The 21,728-nt window shown below is 37.1% G+C and overlaps 1 long non-coding RNA gene across 4 annotated transcripts in view; it reads left to right on the top strand.

Moving 5' to 3' along the window:
• LOC118535517 (uncharacterized) overlaps positions 1-21,728 on the top strand; it is a 183,088-nt gene that overhangs the window by 128,713 nt on the left and 32,647 nt on the right. The gene's annotated exons all lie outside the window — the stretch shown is intronic.

The following is a 21,728-nucleotide window of genomic DNA, read 5'->3' as shown; positions in this document are numbered from 1 at the left end:
TCAAACTTGTTCAGTGATTACCGAGAGTTATGTAGCATAGTGGAAGGGCAGGATTTTTGGAGTGCATCACTTCTGAATTTGAATCTTACTTCTACCTCTTTATAACTGTGCAAATGCAAGAAAATTACTTAATTTTTCTGAGCCATCATGATAGAATTTTAGTGAAAATTATACTAGATAGTATATGCCATGTGCTTAGCATAGTTCCTGGCACAAAGTACCTTCTCAATAAATAATTGTAATTATTTACCATTATTATCTTTGCCCCCAAGGTAAGGATTGTATAGAATAATATGGCAAATCCTCCCACAGATATTTCTATAGAACAAGTTTCCTACTATTGGATTATTAATTATCTTTTACAGGTGAATTTACATATTACATCTCCAAAGAACAGTGAATTAAATTGTAGATTATAAGGGGAGCAATTCTGCTATTAATCTTCTCTGAGGTTTTAACTAGTTTCTCTCTTCATTTGCTATATTTTCAAAATAGACCAACTCTACTTCGCCATAAAGCAAATGAGAGGAACATGTTTAGGTCACTATTCCACTTTTAATTTATACACACACACATATATATATGTATTCAGATACTGCACTAAGGAAAATGTGCTCTACTCATTCTTTAACTAAAGAATTAATGTTCTCAGGGAGATAAAACTGAGCTTCTAGAACTTTCCAGCCAGAAAGGATGTTGGATTTCACTAGTGTTATGCCTTTTGTTTGATTAGCATCTCCCCTACTTGACCTAATTATACTTTGTGCCAAGTTCTATATCAAGTGTGGTGCGTGGATTATTTTATTGAAACTTCACAATAAACCTAAGAGGCAGGTGCAGTTATTACCTCTGAATGATGGATTAGGACACTGAAGGTTAGAAAGGTTATGTAACTTGCCCCAGATCATACATATAGAAAATCATAAAGCAGGGATTAAAGAGGTAGTAATGACTCCAGGTCTGTGTTCCTGACTGCTTTGCAATCTTTGCAAGCCCCCCCTCCCCCCACGTAGGCCCTTTATATTTTTCTGGACAGTGTCTAGTCAGTGCAAGCTTTTAGTCAACTCATGGAGGATATAAAGCTTAGGAGTGGTTGATCAGCCTAGGGAATAGCACAGGAGGATCAACTTCTTTAGAATCACTGTCCTAATGGTTACTTGAAGATGAGATCTCTTCTTCTTGGAAGCACACTCACATTTAGGTTCTTGCTGTCATAAAACAAGCTGTAATTCAAACACCTAACATGAGTGATTTCTTTCACATTTTGCAATGATCCTTTAACTCTTTTTCCTTAAAAGAATGAAGTGGAGTCTAATAATACATAAAATAAGCATACACTTTGATCACTTTATAGAGTCATTTTGATAAAAAAGTTAAAAATGACATTTAATCTATAATTTGAAAGCACAGACTGTTTCTATATGGGCAAAACTAACAGTCTTTATAAAACATCTAATGTTTTCAATTCTGGTATTAAAATATGATAAAGATGTAAAATTAAAAGTTTTTTCTATTTTTTTTTTTTTAAAGATTTTATTTATTTATTTGACAGAGAGAGAGAGCACATGAGAGGGGGGAGGGTCAGAGGGAGAAGCAGACTCCCCGCTGAGCAGGGAGCCCGATGCGGGACTCGATCCCGTGACTCCAGGATCATGACCTGAGCCGAAGGCAGTCGCTTAACCAACTGAGCCACCCAGGCGCCCTAAAAGTTTTTTCTAATGCTGTGTTTCATTTCGATGATAGAAAAATAGAATTAGTATAAATACATACTTAAGGATGTTAACTCATTCTTATTTACATAATGCATATTATCATTCTGGTTGTTTAGGAATATAGGTAAGAACTTATTTCTTTCTGCACTGAGATAAAAGAGCAATTTTTGACACAGTGATTGACAACAGCAATTTACATACCATTTTACTTAGAAGTGAACAAAAAAATTTTCCTGTTTCCTATTTTGTGAGATTAGGTAGATTTATATAAGGTATTATGTGGATTAATTCAAGAGTTTTTAAAATTTATTCTGTACAACTAGAGTAGCTGCTATCAGAATTAGTATATTGAAGATAGTTTGCCAAGCTAGTTTCAAAATATGACATTTTCCTAGCTTTGAAATGAAATGAGATTAATGAATGTCGAATTAGTATTTTTACTTTAATTTTAAAATTCATTTCTATATAGCATTAAGGCATAAAATTGGATATGGAAGAACTTTAAATCATATGAAATTGTTAGGAGAGATCATGCCATGTCACAGTAAAAAAGCACACCAGAAAGCACAGTAATTCTTAGAAATGAAAGAAACATTGTTTTAGCATTATTCCTTCATTTGCCAAAATAACTATTGTGCTTTCTGTACATAGTAAGTCAACTTGAAGGCATTCTCCACACTTTGCCAAATCAAAGAGACTCACCTCATTTAATATTTGCTGTTCTGTTATTTTATATCTTAGGTTGCCTTTGATTTGATGTTTGTTGCTAGGTTCTTAGACAATGTTACAGCTGTAATTTAGATGCCTGCATTCTTAGGACTTTCCATGTGACTTACATGAAAACTCTGTAAAATCTCTCACCTCCTTCTGGTACATAACCCAGAGAAAGAGTGCGCATCTGGAGATAGAGGGCCCAGTGGAAGAGTAGCATGACCTTTGACCTGCTTGTGACATACTGTATAAAGATTTTGGGAAATGCTGTCTAGGATAATCCATCATCGAGCAATTTGGTATAACCTTGATGACCCTGTTCTTCTAGCACAAGTATAATCCTGGTGCAGGCAGTGTTTTAAAACATTTGTGTTTGTTGAATAAAGACATCCACCCTACAGAGCAATAAAAATGCAAAATATGAGTTTGTCAAATAAAGTAAGGAGTAGATATGTGAAAACATTGCTTAGTGTAAAAGTTGCTCGGTAACTGTTGAAGTCTACAGACGCTGTGAACAACTTTTCCAAGCCAATCAATTAGACCTTGCAAGTGAGAACAAATCCTATTTTTCTCTTGTTTGTCATCACAAGGGTGACACTTATTTACATCTCTGAATATACTTTGTAGCTGCACAATACTGTAATAATTTCCTGTGTTGATGTGAAAGATATTCAGAACAAATTTAAAAAATGAATCTAGGTTGAATTAAGTAAAAGCAAGAAACAAGAACCAGGCCAAGGAATAGAAACCTTAGCAATGTGAAAAGTAAACAATGAGAAGAGGTGGCCATAACTAAGATCCTTGGGAAAAAGGCAAAAGATTCATGTGGTCTGAAGAAAAACCAGAGTATTCCATTTCTACTGCCTTAGTTCAACCCACCTTTAAGTTTCACCTGCTTGACTAAAACTGCTCTCTTGGTATGTTGGAATCCAGCCCCTCCTCCAATTAATTCCCCAACCTGCAGCATAATGCATCTTTCTAAAAGGCTAGTCTGATTCAGTTACTTCTCAGCTTTAAAGTCAAAGCAAAATTGGGGCGCCTAGGTGGCTCAGTTGGTTAAGCATCTATCTTTGGCTCAGGTCAAGATCCCAGGGTCCTGGGATTGAGCCCCACACTGAGCCCCATGTCTGGCTCCTTGCTCAGTAGGGAGTCTGCCTCTCCCTCTCCCTCTGCTCTGCTCTCTCTCGAATGTCCTCTGTCTCTCAAATAAATAAATAAAATCTTAAAAAAAATAAAGTCAAAGCAAAATAAAACCCAGCAAAACATAAAAAAACAAAAAAAATCTTTGATACTTCACCATTAGCCCATCCACTGAAATCCCAGCTCACAGTTTTCCCCTACAGCCTTAATTTCACTATTGCTACCTCATGTGTCAGCCATATTAAACTTGAAATTCTTCAAAAGTGTCATCTTTTCTCTTTCACACCCAAACCTCGGCTTATCTCAGCCTGGACCTTTTACCCCAGCTTCTCATCCTTCAGGTCTCAGAGGCACACTTCACTTTGCCAAAAGACACCAGTCCCCCAGATTGGGTTGGACACCCTATCTGTACTTCCAGTGTCTGCGTGGGCACTATTGTCTCTACTTTACAGAGGAGGAAATGGAAAACCCGAGAGCCTGACTTGCTTGCAGAGTTTTACACACCTACAACATGTCAGGGCCAGACCTTAAATTCAAGACTTCTGGCTTCCGGCTAGAACTCATTCCATTATTCCACAGTAATTTCTCAGATGTTTAATTTTACCTGGTCAAATATGGGCTTATGTAGAATTATTTTTGGTTCTGTGAAAGTTCTATGTGGCTTCATTCCTCTATTCCTTTACATATTGCCCACCTGTAGGTTAGTTTTGTGTTTGTGTCCACCTGGGAAATCTTACTCATTTGTCAAGACCCAATTGCAGAATGTGAAGCATTATTCTCAGATCCATCCTCCTTTTCAGGCTCACTGTGTTACTTAGTCCTCACCACTGTTGTGGGTCTTAAGGATCTCGATGGACGTGTCCTATTATATGTTTATCACTCCTGTTAGACAGTGAGCTTCTTGTAGCAAAGATTTATTTCAATCACTTCTATTCTTGCCAGCACCCACTATACTACCTAATGCATAGTAGGTCCAGTATTTTAAATTGAATCATGGAAGCATATGTTAGTAATACCTGTATGTTCATTTCTCATACTTTCTCTCCATGATAGCATATAAATCATCCAGCTTACAATTGTAAATTGTCATCAGTTTGTAAGGTGTGACCTCTCTTTGCCTAAAACAGGACCTTACATGACTTGTCATGGTTTTCAGTTCCAAGACCTTGCCCCAGGAGCTAGGTTCTTACACAAGTTCTACCTGCTGCATGGGAGTTTGATTTCCGATGTTTCTGTCTTCATGCATTGATGATATGAGATTTCAGAGATTAATGGAGATCTCTCATGTTGCTATTACACACACACACACAAACACACACACACACACACACACACTCTCTCTCTCTCTCTCTCACTGATGTGGTGTCTCCAAACTCTTCAGTCTGAGGAAGTGAGAGCTGTGTATCTAGAGGAAAGGGCAGAGAATGAGGAAGAGCCTTTTAATTGTGCTTACAGGGTAGAGCAGGTTAACCAGAGTAACCTAGGTTTTGCATTTGAGCTACGGGATGTCAGAATTTTCCTTTCTTCTATATGCTCTTCCCAATTTCCCATCTCTGTTTTTGAGGCTGCCCTCCAGTTAGGCAATGGAATCAGAGGGAGCTGTGCTGATGGAAAAGCCACCTCAGCAGCTCTAGTGTCATGTGAGGGACATTTTCCCGCTCTCTGGACACAGACACACAAAACTGTTCTCAACCCCATGCTTTGCAATGTATTTTAGTAGCTTACTTTTTGCATTAGTGTAAAATCAATTTGTCACTGTGTATGGTGGCATGAAAATTCTATGGCTTTAGGTCCTAAATAATCACAAAACTTTTTCCCTGCTCAGCAGGGAGCTTGCTTTTCCCTCTCCCTCTGCCCCTCCCCTCAACTCATGTGCTGTCTCTCTGCTCTATCTCTCAAATAAATAAATAAAATCTTTTTAAAAAAATCACAAAACTTCTGCTGAAGTGTTCTTTCAAATCTCCCTTTTCTGTCTTTTCTTTATCCATCCACTATTGTCAATGAAGAATAACAAAATGAATCTTTCATATTTCCTTGGAATTGGTGGAAATAGCATGAGTTAGGAGCCAGAGGATCTTGGGTTAGAATCCTTCTCCACCATTTATTAGTGATGTACCCTTGGATAAAGTGCATCCTCATTCTGAAGTACTTTTCTCACCCGTAAAATGGGCTTAATACCAGCCACCTCAGCACCTTAATGAAAAGAAGAAAAGAAGATGACAGTGCTTCTCTTTCTCCTCCTTACTCTCTCCTCTTTCTTCCCTACCTCTTGATTCAATTGTTAATGGTTTGTGAAAGTCCCAAAATACACTGCATAAAGGACAGGAGAAATACAATGTAATAGCTCTATTACTCACAAGGAGTGGGAAGCAGGTAAGTAGAATGGTGGGGAATATGTTTTGACATTCTCTATAAAGTTCATCTTTAAACCTTAAAACAGGATTGGATTTTTTTAATTTTAATTTTTTTTTTAATAGTTTGTGAAGCTTTACAAATGGTTCACTCTGTCCTTTAGAAATCACTAACCCAGGGGCACCTGGGTGGCTCAATCAGTTGAGCGACCGACTCTTGATTTTGGCTCAGGTCATGATCTCAGGATTGTGAGATCAAGCCCTGTGTTGGCCCCACACTGGGCATGGAATCTGCTAGAAATTCTCTCTCTCTCTCTCTGCTCCCCCCCACCCCTGCTCTGTCCCTCTAAAGAAAAAAAAAAAATCACTAATCCAAAGAAAGGCATCTAAATTCCTTTTTAAGCCCTATCAGTGATTCTCAACCTTGGCTGCAACTTAGAATTACCTGGAACACTTACACCAGTTGCTTTTTAAAAATTAATTAATTAATTTTTATTTTTAATTTTTAAAAAGATTTTATTTATTTATTTTGAGAGAGAGAGAGCATGAGCAAGGGGGAGAAGCAGAGGGAGAGGGAGAAGCAGGCTCCCCGCTGAGTAGGGAGCCCAATGTGGGGCTCAATCCCAGGACCCTGGGATCATGACCTGAGCCAAAGGCAGATGCTTAACCAACTGAGCCACCCAGGCGCCCCTACATGAATTGCTTTTTAAATAATGAAATTATTTTAAAGTTTCTAAAAACATAGAGATGTTAGGGTCCCAACCTGGACTTCTTAAGTTAGGATCTCTGGGGATGAGGCCTGGGCATCAGTATTAGAACAAAGTTCTCTCAGTTATTGCAGTGAGGTTATAAAACTTGGCCTAAATCAGCATGTTTGAGTGGGATCATAAAATATAATAACAGTTGTGTAAAGGGACTTTTTAGAAAGGACATAAACCAGGGAGAAATTAAATTGACAAAATATAGAAAGGATAAATATTATTTAAAAACATTATCCATGGCTATGACAAAATAAGATTTCCAAGGCCCCCAAAGTACTATAAATATGATCAATTCCAAAGGGAAGAACCATTCTTTTTCTTACGAACCCAAATGGAGTGGCTTTGGGAGGTTGCTAATTAGATTCAATGAAGGGTTGAAAATGTGCATTTTCTTTTTTATTAGGGAAATCAGTTATAGAATCCACATTTCTGAGAGTAAGACACTAAAAATTAAAATATAAGATGCTATATTCAAGGAAGAAGCTAAAGAAGTGTATTTGATGGTCTAAATGGAAATATTAACCCCTTGGAAACTCCTGACATCTACTTAGTCAGAAATGGAAAAGAGCTATCAGATAACAGAACCTATCCTCCAGGGAGCCGCCTGGATTGTGTCTAGTGCCCAGATAGAGGATAATGCGCTCCTCCCAGCCTACAGGCCATCCTCCTAAGTACTCACTTGGCAGACATCCTGGAAAATTGTAGTGTTGTAAAGGCTAAGTTACTCTTCTCAGACATCTCTATTGGACAAGATAAAGAAAAAAAAAAAAACCTCAAAGCACAAACTTTATACAATCCAATGTACATTTTAAAGGATGTACTAGTGAGTATTTACATAGTGGGTCAGATTTTTGTTCTGTGAGATTCAAAAGAAGAAAAGAACTCTTTGACTTGAGAATCTAGCTTACTGTTTTGAGTGATGACATTTAGAGACTAGTGATCCAATAGCCACTACTTTTGAAGATCGTGATTTTATAAGCAATGGAAGTTTCAAGTGTCAGTAACCCATGTTGCACTGGTTTAAGGTGATTGTCACAGTTATTTTAAAGTCCTCTAACACTGCTATTTGTAGAGAATAAATCTGACATAATAAGACTTTGATGAAAACAGAGACCTCTCTTTTCTTAATTGACATCTACTGTCAATGAATTGACAATAAAAGGTAAAACATAAAAAGAACTCAGCCTTTTTCTAGGACTCAGCTGACTGACATATATCTTCAGAGTAAGAATTGTGAAATACATATAATTATTAATATTGGTTATTGGTTATTAATATTAATTAATATTGGTTATTAAGAAGACCTGTTCTCAAAGAACAATCCAAATTGTCTCAATGATAAAAGCCTTGATAGATCACACACTTTTATCAATTTATTTTGGATTATTTTTATTTTACTTTCTTTCTTTTTTCTTTTTTCTTTTTTGCATAGAAACCTCATCATGAATACCAATTATTAAAAAAGCATATTTCCTTACAGATTTACTTTTTTACCAAACTGGTGTTGTCAGGAAAATTTCAACAATCTTCAGATTGTGTACAAAACAAATTATATCCTTTCTATGGCAAGCTGTTTCTGAAACAAGATTTATATATTTTGTTTTAGAAAGATGCTGACCCTCAGTTAAAAATTTTTATTTATAGATAAGTAAATTAAAAAATCTCCCTATGAAACATTTTGCATGCTTAAAAGTTTTGAGAACTTTTAACATTTTCTCTCCTTCACTTTTGCCTTAGATTTGATGGCCAAATGCTATTGTCAGCTCAAAAGGGCTTGGCGGCTGCTTGTTCTTGGTAGCTCTATTGGTTCTTCTGAGCCACGACTCAGAGATCATTTGGTCATTTGGTAGAGACTCTGCTGTCGTCCACCAAAGAGAGAGAAAAGCATCTGTCCTGAAGAAATGAGTTCCTTGCCTGCTTGCCTGCCATGTCAGGGTTCAGAAACAAGAGTGGCTATAACTTATGTTCCAGCTGAGGATACTTGGAATGGAATAGTGCACGCAATTAGTATTGGGTCAAGCTTCCTTGTCACAGCCTTGGATTTTAGCTTGGGTGAAGGTAGTCACTGCATGGCCAGAGCCTGGACAATTTAGAACCCTCTAAAGGAAAGTACTTCAACTTATAAAATATAGGCATAAATTCGTACTAAAATGATTAATTTTATTAGGTACATTGTTCCATAATTCATAAGTTTAATACAATATTACTCTTCAGTTAATAACTTTATTATTTTTCCATTTGAAAAGTGATTATTTACTTCAAAATGTACTTTAATTAACTGATTCATACTATCACTCATTTCAGAAAGGATTCCAGGTGGCCTAAAGGAAATGTCACAATGAGATAAATAAAATACAAACAGGAATAGAAAAAAGGAAGGAAAAGAACATGAAATATAAGGAAAAGAAGATGTAATGCACATAAAATAATCTACATATAAATTTAAGGTAACACTTTACTCAAATCTAAATAAAATTAGAAAATCATATGCTTTCTAATTTTTTAATTCAATTGCTTATGAAATGAAACTGATTCAGAACTATTTTTATTATAATATCCCATATTTTAAATTAGACGATATAATTGCTGTATGTTTAATAAAAGCATATAAAATTAGAGTGATCTCTAGTTTGTCATGCTTATCCAGGGTGTGGAGAAAGTTACAGCATAGAGGAAGATCACATAGGCTTAAGGTTACCAGAATTTTCTTAATGAGTATGTTAACTATAGTCATGGTCAAATATTTGAGAACATGGAACCATTCTGTACTATAAATACTTTCAATATTCCAATGCATTTTTCATGTTGAAATGAAATACATGGATTCAGTATATATATTGTTATATGTTTCGTATTGATTATATGTGCACATATTTCGCATAACAAAATTCTGTTGGCAGCAAAGAATTAAGGAGAAAATGTGACACCACGACCATAACAAGTGTCTTTGGGAGCACTTTGCAAATTTGAATGTTGCTCAGAAGTAAAGACAAAAACAAAAATAAAAATAAAATTATAGCCAAACGACATAAATGCTATGTTTATGGTTATATACATTACTTTTAGGGTTTAAAATTTATTTGATAAATATAAACAATTCAATTTCTCACTAATGCCAAGAAACAAGAATAAAACTCGCCCCCAGTGGAAAAATTTTAATGGAAAGAAATTTTATAAGATTTTATTTATTTATTTGTCAGAGAGAGAGAGAGAGAGAGAAAGAGAGAGCACACAAGCCGGGGAAGTGGTAGGCAGAGGGAGAGACAGGCTCCCCACTGAGTAGGGATCCCGACGTGGGACCCGATCCCAGGATCCTGGGATCATGACCTGAGCCGAAGGCAGACGCTCAACTGACTGAGCCACCCAGGCATCCCAAATGGAAAGAAATTTTTTAAAAGAAAGAAAAAATGAGGTTTAACCCTTTTTTTTTTTGCCAGATAGTTAATCTACTTATTTTCTCAGTTTAAAACATTTGACATTTTAAGTCCAAAGCATTTAAGTATTGCAGTGAATGACTGCCTTAAAAAATAAAAAAAAAAGAAGAAGAACATATAGGTTAGAGAACTGCTAATAAAAAAAACAAGCCCATGGTATATGTTTCTATGAGAATAGTCCTTTGAGGGAGAAATACTGTTTCAGGTCTCAAAGGAAGCCATGAAAAATCTGTGGATGATTGTGGGGGAAAGAAAGCATGGTGTCTACATGAACTAAGCATGTATGGGAAAATATAAAACGTAATGGCAGGCAGCTCTAGCTACTGCAGGGACCTCTGAGATCAGCACTGGGCTTGACGCTGCATGACTGACTGAGGAGAAGAAAGGGCTTGCTTTAAAGGGCCACATTCAGCTTCAGGTATCTTATTCCTAGAGTTTACACATTAAAATAAACAAGTTCCTGGTAGGGACATGGGAATCAGTATAAAATAAATACCCCTCACATTAGTCAGTGGCTGAACAACTTTGAATTTTGTTTCACAGAATGCTCTGATCAGAAGTTGTGTGTGTGTGTTTTAAACAAGTCATCACTAGGCACAGACATTATAATATCAAAAGTCATTTTCTCTGAAATGTTGAATAAAGAATAGGAATAATTAGAGTGGAAAAAGTGCAAGATTCCCAGGAAGATTTGACTTATGATTGAGAGGAAAATGAATTCATTTATTTTTTGTAAGCAAATATCTTTCAAAAGTCTAATCAGGGTTGTATTCAGGAGGTACAATGAGAAAATGTTGATTTCAGCAGTATAAAAAAGGAACAGTGGGATCACTAGCCACTCATTTCATGAAGAAGACTAAACCTAAATGATAGGCATTTGAGGAGATGGCTTCTGAACATTACATTGTTCCGTGAACATTGTATGGGCAAAAGAACCTGATTTCACTAGATGTATTAATTTTAAGCAGAGATGAAAAACACCGAGATCAATTCAACGTAAGCACACAAAAAATATCTATAATTATTTTTATGTTATAGAATATTAACGTGACAATCTAAATGTTAGGACAAACAAACCATTTACTTCAGGTAATGCTTTACTGCTATGGCACAATTAAATGCATGGTTTATCTGAACTATAGAAAGAAAACCCACTGAGTCATGAGTTATCATTTAAAAATATCTCCAGAGGTGTTGATTTCAGTTCACTGTTTCATGATGTGATAAACGCTTCCTGTTGAAGATGGAGGAAAAGGATTTGTGACATTCAAAAATACTACCTGTATGTTTGGTAAACTTGGGAACTCAGAGAAGAACACGGAAGGCTTAACTTTCAGGAATGTTTTGGGCCTCTGCATTTTCACTTGAAAGATAAAATTGGTCTACTTAGCCATCATACGCCCGTAGGAACACAACCAAATACAAACCGGCACCAAAAGCTACTAGACATAAGCACTCTCATGCTGTCTCCACATTGCTGCCTGCGCGGGCAAGAGCCTTTCGGGAGGGTGGGGGCGGGGTGGTAGCAGCCCCACCTGTGGTGGAAAAAATATGGGAGATATATATATATATTTAATTATCAGGATGCAAGAGGAGTTAAGGGGCAAAAGGACCTAGTAGTCGTTCAGTTAAAGCGAGGTGGCCTGGTGAAGTAAGAGGGAAAATGAGTATTTCACTTGATTCTAACACATTTAATTTGTCTTTCAACTACTACACAAGGATAATTATTTCAGACAATAGAACACTCTGTTTCAGTCTCTGATTAGGCCTTGCCATTGGATTTTTTTTTCCCCCCAGGGTTAACAAGAATCAGTCATAGCAGTAATTTCCTATGAAAAAGAAATCCTATCAGGCTCATGTCTGGGTCTGTGGAGCTGATGGATTGCTTCTTTTTTTATAGAGCCAAATCATTTCTGTAGGAATCAGCTTTCAAGTGTATAAATTTCAGTTTGGAAATTATTTCTCGCAATATTTGCTTTCAGTAATTCTGTTTTTTTTTTTTTAAACATTAATTAGCTGAATAAATCCACCAAGGAACACAAAGTGTTTCTGCAAAGTAATACGATAATTTGTATTGAAAATGTGATTGAATACTGGGAAGAAATGAAAGAAACAAAAGGATCACAAAGGGAATAAGTCTGTTATAGCTATTCAAACGATGGAATAAAATATACTTATACTTTCTTCTGTTTGATCTAATATATCTAATTTTTCATCCCATTTTCCCTTTCTATCCCTCTGTCCTCTCTCAATTTAGACAGTGTCTCCTCTATTTGTTACAAAGATTTCAGTTGTGACTCACAGCTAGAATAAATGCTGACAGCTTACAGAAAAAACTTTCAATTACTGAGATAAGTTTCAACATTAACAAAAAGTAAGCCTTTTTCTGCTAGTATGTTTCTGATCAACAGTAACGGTGCAGTCAAGCCTCTTTTGCATAGGCCAACAGATTTTTATTGCCGTGATATTTACATTTTGATCATTTGTATTTTATTATGCATAATAATAGGTACAAAAATTCAATCACATGGAGCATGTTAAGATAAATGTAAATATCCTCAACGAGGCTATGAAAAGTGGTCTTTGCCTCCTTGAGGTGAAGTTTAACAATACTTTACATCAAGAATGAAATTTAGCTCAATTATCAATCAGGGGTACACTTTGAGTTCTTTTGTGGTAACATTTTCTTTTTTTTAAGATTTTATTTATTTATTTATATTTATAAGCAGGGGGAGTGGCAGGCAGAGGGAGAAGCAAGCTCCCCACTGAGCAGGGAGCTGGATGCGGGGCTCCATTCCAGGACGTTGGGATCATGACCTGAGCCCAAGGCAGATGCTTTAACCACCTGAGCCACGCAGGCGTCCCTTGTGGTAACAGATTTTAATAGTGCAAATACATTAGCTATTACATTCCATGATCAGATGCATTGATAATGCACAAAAAGTGCTGTGATCAAGTGGAGAAAATGCTGGCGTTGGAATTCCATGATCTTGGTTTGGATCCTAGTTTGCCACTTAACTATGGGTACGGTCTTGTTGGAGTAAGCCAGCTTGTCTGTCTTGGCTCCATTTTTCTTATCTGTCTAGTGGGCATAATAATTCGTACCTCACAGGTTTTTCATGTGTGGATTAGGTATCACAATGCACATGACAGGATCATTATGAATTTTACCATGTGGGAGTTGAATGTGTGCCTTGGTGCCCCCAAAGAACTCTTCCCAAGTTAAATAAGAACACAGTGGGATTGTGAGGGAACTCCGGTGTTGAAAGTGGATTATCAAAATGGAAACGTAAAGTTTTAAAATGTAACTTCTGGAGATTTGCCTCTAAGCCTAGGAGCAATGACAGATTTAGTAATAGTAAAAGTAATGAAGACGGAGAAAGTATAGGAACTAATAGTACCAACACTTAAAATAAATTACTCCCTTTGCTTATGAGAAAGAAGAAAGAGGAAAGAAAGTCTAACTTTGTTCTGTATACATCTGTAAACAAAAGCTGGTAAGGAATATGTGATTTGAACTGAATTCTTCTTAAGTTTCCTCTTATAGGAAATTATGTTTAAAGTTCTTTAAAAAAGGAAAGCTCAGTTCTAAGTTTTATGTGTCATTAGCTTCTATAAAACTACACTTCTTCTTCCTTTAGCACTTATTATATTGATTAATAATTATTTTCACATGCCTGGCACTTTTATCAGACTATGAATTGTATTCTCCAGAGATTTGAATGGAAGAAAGAAGGAAAGACCGAGGGAGATCCCCTTCCTCATTAATTTAATAAATATTTACAGAATACCATTTAAGTGGCAGATTTTGGGTGTATAAAGTAACAGCAAAAAAAAAAAAAATGACCCTGATTTCAGAGAATTTAGTCTAGCAGGACATATTGGTAAAGGAACTAGGAGGCAGCTAGTTCAAGTGCCAGCAGATGAAGATATATAAAGGTGTTTGGAGAGTGGCACTTAAAAGGAATTTCCCTGGGAGGTAAAATTTGAGATAACTAAGAAGTGAGCTAAAATGAAGTTGGGGAGTTACAGTCCAGCCAAGTTAAAAAGCGGTCTAAAAGCACAGAAGCGAGAAACAAGATCCTAAGTTCTATCTAGGTCAAGCTATGGAGTCTGAATTTATTTTAGAGTTTCAAAGAAGCTACGAAAGGAATTTGAGTTAGGGAGTGACATGATTGATATTGAATTGTCTAAACATTAGTCTGCCATCAGAGGGAATAAGAGACTGAGCGGGGTAGGAATTGGGGAGGTGTAAGGGAGGGGAAGGGGGCTAGATCAGGACTATGCAGTGATTAGAGTAGGAAATGAAATAAAGAGATAATGGTAAAAATGGAGAATGGCATGTAGATTTAAGAGTGATTAAGGAGGTAGAAAAATATGGGATGACTGGGATGGTTGATGAGTGATTTTAAAAGAGTCTAGGATGACTACTAAGATTTTTGCTTGAACAAGTGTATCATGATGCCAGCAATCAAGGAAAAAAAATCACAAAGGGGTTTTAGGGGTAAGACAGTGAGTTGAATTTGGGACATATTGACGTATTGAATCAAATTGACTTTGAGATGCTCATAGGACAACCAGGAGGTGTACAGCGGGCAGCTGAATATGTGAATCTACAGTTGCACCATCCGATAGCAATATAATGCAAACCATGTATATAATTTAATATAATTTAAGTTTTTCTAGTAATTCACTAGGCATATTTATGTATAGGTTTTTGTGTGGATATGTTTTCATTCCTCTCGGATAAATGCCCAGGAGTGTCATTTCTGGGTCATATGGTAACTGTATATTTAGTTTTTAAGACACTGCCAAACTGCTTTCCAGAGTGGCTGTACCATTTTGCCTTGCCATCGGGAATGTAAGAGTTTCAATGAATCGGCATCATTGCTTACACTTGGTATGGTCATTTTTTTCAAGCCGTGCTGATATGTGTGTAGTGATATTACAGATTTAATTTGCGTTTCCTTAATGACTAGTGATGTTGAACATCTTCTTGTGTGCTTATTTGCCATCGTGAGACTTCTTTGGCAAAAAGTTCACATTTTTTTGCATATTTTAGGGGCTGGTGTGACCAAGAGTTGCAGGCTCCACTGACTGAGCCAGCCAGGTACCCATTAAATAAAAACTTAAAAAAAAATCAGTTAGGAAATGCTACCCCTCCTATTTTCAATAACAGTCTGTTGTGTGGGCAGTTGTCTACCCTGTAGTTCATTTCTCAAAGCCTGGTATTCTGCTTGAGGTCAGATCCATACATGTGCAGCTCCAGATAAAGTCTAGGAGTTCATGCACAAATCTATTGGGTTACTTTCTTGAGCTCCTTCCTCCTCTTCTCCAGCTCCGCAACACATCCAGTTTATAGAGTTCACATTTCTTGATCACTTTGCTAGAATACTGGTTTTAGTTACATGCACTGCTGCATATTTCCACACCTGTCTGTCCCCGTGGCCAAAGGAGAGAATGGGAAAACAAAATACCAGGGCATTTCCCCCACTCCTTTACCAGTGGAGATGCCCTTTTATTTCCTTGGACCAGAAATTGAAATCTTCTCTTGAAATTCTTTCTGTTTGCCCCCAGTGTGCAGTTCATTTTTTTTTTTTTTTAGTTTTATTTATTTAAATAATCTCTATCCCTAACGTGGGGCTTCAATTCACGACCCAGAGATCAAGAGTCACTGAGCCAGCCGGATGCCGCGCCGCCACCCGCCCCCGCTGCGCCCCAGTGTGCCGTTCTGGGTTTCTGGATACATATCCAAGACAGGAGATACTGGAGGAAAAAAGAAATGGAAAACTCAAATCTAGTTCAGTGATACTTTGAGTTCTGATTTCTTTAGCTGCTCCGTGCATCTGTCCAAGGTTTTCAGTTGCTTGTGTGAGCTTATGTCATCTAGAATGGAGCCAGACTCCTTCTTTTCATTTTTTTTTTTTTATGATTTTATTTATTTATTTGACAGAGAGAGTGAGAGAGCACAAGCTGGGGGAGCAGTAGAAGGAGAGGAAGAAACAGGCTTCCCGCTGAGCAGGGAGCCCAATGCAGGGCTCCATCCCAGGACGCTGGGATCATGATCTGAGCCAAAGGCAGACGCTTAACCATCTGAGTCACCCAGGCGCCCCCTTCCTTCTTTTCATTTAATTTGATTATTTTGTTTCTGATAATTCTTTAGGGGGGTGATGATGAAGAGGATGGCTGTAGATTAAGGAGAAGCAGATGTGGGAAGGGAAAACAAAGAACATTTGCTCCCTTTTCTTCTTATTCCAAATACCATTGACTTTTATCGTACATTTAAAAGGAGCCCTTGCAGGGGTGCCTGGGTGGCTCAGTTAGTTAAAACATCCGGTTCTTGGTTTTGGCTCAGGTCATGATCTCATGGGTCACGGGATCGAGACCCGCCATGGGCTCCTCCTTCAGCAGGAGGCCGCTTGGATATTCTGCCCCTTCCCCCACTTGCAAGGTCTCTCTCTCTCAAAATAAATAAATAAATAAGTAAATCTTTAAGAAAAAAAAAGAAAAAGAAGCCCTTGCAAAGCAAGCATGGATATGAAACAACCGAATTTATGTTTTAGAAATATCTTTTCTCTTGCTGTATTGAGAAATATGCAAGGGGGAGGAAAACCTGAGTGAAAGGGGGTGAGCTCTTTCCTGGTTCTTGCCTGAGGGATAAGTTACATTTGGGTATAGGATAATTTGGTCTCTGTTTTGACCCTATCATTCTGACCCTAAGAATGCATGACTATATTCAGTCAAAAACAAAGACATTAATAAATTAGCAATGTAAGTATTTTATGAAGCAAATTCAAGTAAGCCAAATTAATTATTTTATAATTTTTTAAAATGGAGACATGAAATGTGTCCTCTATTTTACATTTTAACTTTATTATGCTGAAATCATTTCACAGGTATAGGTCTTTTCCATGTAAAGTTTACAGGGAAGGTTTTTTCTTCTTTTTAAGTTCTGATATTAATTTTTTGAAAACCATATTTGTTAGGAGTGAAGTCGGAGCAGAGGACTAGCTAATCTAAGCATTTCCCCATGATTTTAAAATTTTGGTATGATTTTGTACTATTTACTTTGCTTTACATAATATAGTACTTAAAATTGTGATGAAATTTGCCATTTTAACTACCTTAAAAGCACAATTCAGTGAAATTTAGTACATTCACAATGTTGTGAAGCATCAGAAATGATATCAATTTTAGTAATAAACTTTATTCAATATTTTCATCAAATTAAATTTTTAAAGATTTATAAATCAAATTTTTCTTTTGTACAGATTAAATCATTATTAGTTTAACTTTGTGTTTATTATCATTATTATCTAAAGTATAGTATTTTAAAATGAATAAAAGATAGCTAAAGATTCAAGATGGGGCATCAAGAGCACAGCACACAGATAACTGGATGGGATCTCAGGTTATTTCTTAAATAATCCATGAAAAATTGTGAGCAATTCCTTCTGGATTTTTTTCAGTTTTTCTATTTCTGGTATCTGGATTATTATAATGTTACACTAATTCTTTACTATACTTGTGACTATTGAATGCAGAGACTACTAAAGGGGCCATGTTGTTAATGAAGCATATAGCAGATCCTGGAGCTAAAACAGTAAGATTAAAATATTTTTGAAGTCAACTTGACATAGATGAAAACTCTAAGGGAAAATGATGGCTTCAAAACATCTTGCTTTAGCTTTAGCACCATGTTGGCAGGATATTATGAGTCTTGGGGCTTATTTCCTGTGAAAACTCTGGCATTTTATAGTTTTGGAGTCTATCTGCAAATTGCGATAACTCTGGAGAATTTATAGTAGTTGGGATAAAGATAACAGAAAGATTACCAAGTACTGAGGCTTAGCTTTTATTATTTTGTAGATGATTGCATATGCAATTTCATATTTTTTCCTTTTTTTTAAATTTTATTTTATCGTGTTATGTTAGTCACCATACATTATATCACTAGTTTTTGATGTAGTGTTCCATGATTCATTGTTTGTGTATAACACCCAGTGCTCCATTCAATATGTGTCCTCCTTAACGCAATTTCATATTTTTAATATATGTAAAACAATGGTGTGCATATTTATTTTAATGTAAAAAATAATTTACAATGTATTTTTTAAAAAGATTCCATTTATTTATTTGAGAGAGAGAGAATGAGAGAGAGCATGAGAGGGGGGAGGGTCAGAAGGAAAAGCAGACTCCCTGCTGAGCAGGGAGCCCAATGTGGGACTTGATCGAGGGACTCCAGGATCATGACCTGAGCTGAAGGCAGTCGCTTAACCAACTGAGCCGCCTATGTGCCCTACAATGTATGTTTTTGTTGCAGTGAATGTTCTTGGGAATCCTGAAATATAGTCTTATGTCACAACCAAAACACTGGATTTCAAGCCTTAATCCTAAAATAGAAAGAACAACATGATCTAATAATCTTGATATTAAATATTGTGTCTTATTTAGCAATAAAAACTGAGAACCAATGTTCATTTATTCATTCAACAAATTATTCTGACCACCTTTTGTTTGGTAGCATATCTTCTTAAAGTAAGTTAAATAAGAGTGAAGGAGACAGCATTCTAGATCCATGTTGTTATAAGGCTCATATTCTGAAGGGAGGAGGACAGACAGTAAATTAAAGCTATCATATAATTTTGGATAATGATAAATGTTATGAGAGAAATAAAACATAATCATTTGATAGTAGTGACTAGAGAGGAGATTCATGCTAGATAAGGTGTTTAGTGACGAAAGTTCTTGACATAGAGCTAAAACCTGAAGAGAAGGCTGAGTGGAAGGAAAGCAATTTCAAAAGCTTTGAATTGGGAAGGAGTTTGGTGAACTTGAAAAATACAGAAAGGCCAGCCTGTGTGGCTGGATCATAGAGACATAGGAGGAGGGAGATGTGCTGAGGTTGGAGAAATAGATGGGGATAGATTATAAGAGGCCATTTAGGCAAGAAAGAGATGTTTGTAAATGGTTCTAAATGCAAAGGGAAGCCACTGGTGAGTTTTAAGGGACTTAACATGATCTATTTTACATTGTAGAAGGATTACTTGGATTGCTGTATGAAGAATAGATTTTAGGGGTTCTAGAGAAAAAAAGAAGAAGAATATTTAAAGGCTACTTAAGTACTATCAGCAAAAGAAGACAATGACATGGGCACTGGTGGTAGCAGCCGAGTTGGAGGGAAGGAGACAGATAAAGAGGGTCTTTCTGAGGGAGGTAGAGCTGGCCAGGTGAGGAAGTATGTGTGCAAGTGATGTAGGAGGGGTAAGGGAGAGAAGGAAGTCAAGAATGTCTTCCAGGAATTTTGCTTGAATGAATGATTGGAAGGGATGCCCTTTATTAGCTAGGGAAGACAAGGAGAGAAACAAGTTTAGGAGCTCGGGGGCAGAACTCAGAGCTAAAGATTCAAGATGGGGCATCAAGAGCACAGCACACAGATAACTGGATGGGATCTCAGCAGAGAGTCTAGATGAAGAAGTGAAGGAGGCCCAGCACCGAGCCAGCAAAAGGGGCTGAGAAGAGAGTCCATTTCCATGGAGAAAAACGTGGACAACGTTGTGAGATAGAATTAAAGAGAATAAGGTATTTCGGGAAGGAAGGAAATTGCTGCAAGGTCATGTCAGATGAGGAGAGAGAAATGACCATTAGTTTCACATCATAGACATTATTCTTACCTTGATAAGTACAGTTTCAGTGGCTGGAGAGGAGATAAACTTCACTGGGGTGGGTTGACCATACAGGTGAGATGATAAAAAGAAGTCAGTAAATCTGACTTGTCATTCTTGATAAGTTTGTTGTGAAGGAGTTAGAAAAATGAGGTAATATTTGGAAGGTAATGTAAGTTCAAAGGAGGTTTTTTGTCTTTGTTTTTTTAATGGTTTGTATGTTTGCTGGAATTATCCCGTAGACAGAAAGAGTCTAATGATTTGTGGAGAATCACAGAGTAATCGCAGGCTTAAATTTCTTGAACATGGGAAGGGGGTGGGGGATGAAATCCAGAAAGTAAGAGGAGGGGTTGGCATTTTTAGGCACTGGGGAACTTTTTTTTTTTTTCATTGTAATAAGAGGAAGGCCGAGAATGTGACTGTTGATGTAGATAAGTTAATAAAGTTGGTGGTGGGAAGTTGAGGGAGTTCCCATCTGATTGCTGCTCTTTTCTCAGGAAAGAATGAGGTGAGTTCATGAGCTGTGGAGGGGAGGGGTGCTTGGAGAGAAAGAAGATCTGAATCTTGTCTCAAATGGGAAATGCAGTAGGATTCCTGGGCACTGGTGAGCGTTCTTCATAAATTTAGAGAAAGATCAGTCTATGTGATTGTTGATTTTCTCCAGGAACATTCAGCTTCTGTGGCAGAGGTGCAGAGAAGTGGACGATTGAGTTTAAGCAGTGATGGTGTGTAATTAAATGGGACAGAGGGAGAGAGAGAAAACAGAGTTAAAAGTAAGTGGATGGTAATAATCATCCATGGAATCTAGACTGGGGGAGGTAAGAATTGAGGATGTGAGATGATGGGAATAGAAAACCCTTTGCTTTTCTCCACTCAGTTGGAGAATTGCTGGCACTGGAAGTGGGAAAGGGAGGAGCAGGGAAGGGATGCCTGCCTAAAAGGTGGGAGCATGACATTGAGATGGTTTTTTTTTTTTTGCTGTGGTATATTTATTAGTGATGTCAAGGTCTAGAGTTATGACATTGGACACGATGAATGGGGTTAGATGGAGGAAAAGATTGGAGAGATCTAAGAACTGAGAAGGCAAGGGATTAAGAAAGCCAGTGCTTTCCATAAAATGCTCCCCAGGGAAAAAAATACGCTGGGCAGTTCTGTCCAAAGCTGAAACAGTCACTCTTGCCACACAGCAGAATTTTCTTTTCCCCATCATTTTCCCCAATGACTTTTATCATTGAGATCAGTGCTTGGGGCTTTAGCCTTGGCTTGCGGAAATGCTATTTGAATCATGTTGCACACAGTAGTGCTCAGAACATGTTGCTTCCTCACACCCACCCCTGCAAGACAGCATTCCCAGTTGAAAGTTGACCAGTTATAGCCCTCAAAACTTAACCACAACAGGGATAATTTTTTTTTCATTTTATTTTTTTAAATTAATTAATTTATTTTTCATTTATTTTTTATTTTTATTTTTAAAGATTTTATTTATTTATTTGAAAGAGAGAGTGAGAGAGAGAGAGAGCATAAGAAGGGGGAGCGGGAGAGGGAGAAGCAGACTCCCTGCTCAGCAGGTAACCCGATGCGGGACTCGATCCCGAGACTCCAGGATCACGACCTGAGCCGAAGGCAGTCGCTTAACCAACTGAGCCACCCAGGCGCCCTTTTAATTTATTTTTTATTATGTTATGTTAATCACCATACCTTACATCATTAGTTTTTGATGTAGTGTTCCATGATTCATTGTTTGCATATAACACCCAGTGCTCCATTCAATACGTGCCCTCTTTAATAAAATTTCAAACCCTGAAGGTCACAAGATGTGCTATATAAAAATAAAGAATTGGGTGCCAATCTCCAGTTTTTCTCTAAGGTAATTATGTAAGTATTTAATTGAACATATTCTCATTTGAGTAACTGCCAGGCTGTGGTAGTTTGTAGCAAGGGACATTTATCAGAG

Source organism: Halichoerus grypus, chromosome 3 (genome assembly GCF_964656455.1).
Source record: "Halichoerus grypus chromosome 3, mHalGry1.hap1.1, whole genome shotgun sequence".
Taxonomy (NCBI): Eukaryota; Metazoa; Chordata; class Mammalia; order Carnivora; family Phocidae; genus Halichoerus; species Halichoerus grypus.
This window is presented reverse-complemented; position numbering and strand designations above follow the sequence as displayed.